The following is a 2,503-nucleotide window of genomic DNA, read 5'->3' on the forward strand; positions in this document are numbered from 1 at the left end:
TTTTTTTTAGCCATCTTATTTGTAAAAAGAAAATAAAATCTGTATGCCTTTTTATAACTGTCTATTGTTGTAGCTGTTGTCCATTGTTGTCATCATTCTTTGTTGAAATCAGGTCTCTCTTGTAAATGAGTCCTGGAGGCTCAAAGAGATTTACCTGTCTAAATAAAGGTTGAATGGCTGAATAAACAATTATTATCAGTACATTCAAATTTATACAGATGCATCAAAAACAAATGAAAAAATAGGAATAGCTTTTATAGTCCTGGAATTTCAAATAAAAATAGGAAAACGAATCACCAATGTCTTATCAGTATATACAGGAGAGATGTTAGCAGTTTTATTGGGAGTACAGTGGGTGGAGGAAGTAAAACCATTAAAAACAAAAATCTGTTCAGATTCAAGTTCCACATTATTCAGTTTAAAGCACAATCATTCAAACAGCAGGCCAGATATTTTATTAGAAATATTCCACACATTATTCAGAATACAAAGGATGGGATTAACAGGAACATTGTTATGGGTACCAGCACACATTGGAATAGAAGGAAGCGAGATGGCAGATAAGATGGCAAAGAAGGCAACTCAAAATCACATTAACTTCACAGTACATACAAGTAAATCAGAGGCAAAAAGTATCATCAAACAAAAACTGACGAAAGAATGGCAGAAAAGATGGGATGAAGAAAGAAAAGGAAGATGGTTTATAGGGTCACAAAGACAGTAGGAAGAACAAGAACTGGAAGAAGGAGCAGAAAGGAGGAAAGACTAACAACAAGATTGAGATTTGGGCAAACAGGACTTAATTATTCACTATTTCAAATAAATAAACACAGTACAGGAAAATGTGAGCACTGTGGACAAGAAGAAATATACAACATGTTATACTGGAATGTCAGAAATAAAGGCAAGAAAGAAGATTTATAATAATAATGTCATCACAGTATGTTTCCATACAATGGCGAAATTAGTCTCTGCATTTAACCCATCCACCACCAGGTGGTTCAGTGGGCAGCTATTGAGGGTGCCTGGGGGGCATTTTGGGGATGAGGTGTGCTGCCCAAAGACACCACGTGGTATGCAGTGACTGGGGGGTTCGAACCTGGGGCTTTTGGGTCCCAAGCTGGCTGCCCTGTCTCTACACCATTTCGGCCCCCATATGAAGAGAGAGTTTGAAAAGATCAAAGAAAAACTTAACATAATAGATGCACTACAACACAACTTAGAGAGCAAACATATACAAATTATAATTAGATATTTTAAGAAAACAAAGTTGATTAATAGAATTTGAAATATATATAGTTTAATCATGCATACATAGAATTATCCCATGATGAACCACACTCCATTCCAGTGGTGGCGGTGATGCACACCTACAGATTTTTGGCCAACCGCCATTAAACTCATCAAAAAAGGAAAGAAGAAGAAGATAAGAAGATTGTACCGTGGTGGACAAATTATTGTAGTAAAGCAATAAAATCAAGAAATAAAGCCTTTAAAGTACTTAAAAGTAATCCGATATACCAGAATCTTACTGAATATAAATGAAAACAAGCAATGGTTAGGAAGATAATTAAGGAAGCAAAGAGAAAATATTGGAGGAACTTTTTTGATACAATTGGAAGAGAAAAAAATATGAAAAAATTTGGAAAGTAATTAAAAGAATGAATGCTATTAATAAGGTATATGGATATCCAATATTAAAGATAGGTAACACAATAATAGTTAAAGATGAAGAGAAAGCTGAAATTTTAGCTGAAATATTTAGTCAAAATCATAATACATGTAACATTAGTGATGAAGGAAGGAAAGGTAGGAATGCTACAAAATAAAAATATAAAGACTTGCTACAGAATATTGACAAACCCAATAGTCTACTTAATGAATCTTTTACAACTTTTACAGGTTGTGTGTGAATAGAGCTGATCCGATTCTGTCAAGCATCCTCCCCCACCCCTCACCTCCCTTCATGTTTCTGAGCTGAACTCTTCTCTGCTGAATTCATTCCTGCTCGTTGTTGCTCCTGCTGCTCCAATCTCAATTACGACGGCCTTTTCAGTTGTCCAACTAAGGACAATTCATCCATTCATTTATTTTATTAAAGTAAATTGGACTGTCTTTTTGACATTTTGATCGCTGTTAATTTGACAAATTAGCGCTGTTGTTTTGATCCGTGATTAATGTGAATAATACACATCAAACATTTCTCTTGTATTTTTTTACGGTATTTAAGCTTTTTTATTTATTATGTCTGAAACGTATGCGCAAGTTCACATCAGCAGTTGTGCACGTTCAGAACTGTCTGGAGATGCTACTGTGTGTAATGTTTGGCAAGCCAAGCAGCCCATTAATAGCCACTTTGACCACGTCTGGCTATTAATGGGCCACTTGGCTTGCCATACCAATGAAGACACTTCATCCCCGTGGGACATGCCGTCCACGTCTCTGCTGGGTAGGAACGTGTGCATAAGCTGGTGCGCCTGCTGCAGATGTAATATCCACTCCA

This window comes from Nematolebias whitei, chromosome 8 (genome assembly GCF_014905685.2).
Source record: "Nematolebias whitei isolate Nwh7 chromosome 8, NemWhi1, whole genome shotgun sequence".
Lineage (NCBI taxonomy): Eukaryota > Metazoa > Chordata > Actinopteri > Cyprinodontiformes > Rivulidae > Nematolebias > Nematolebias whitei.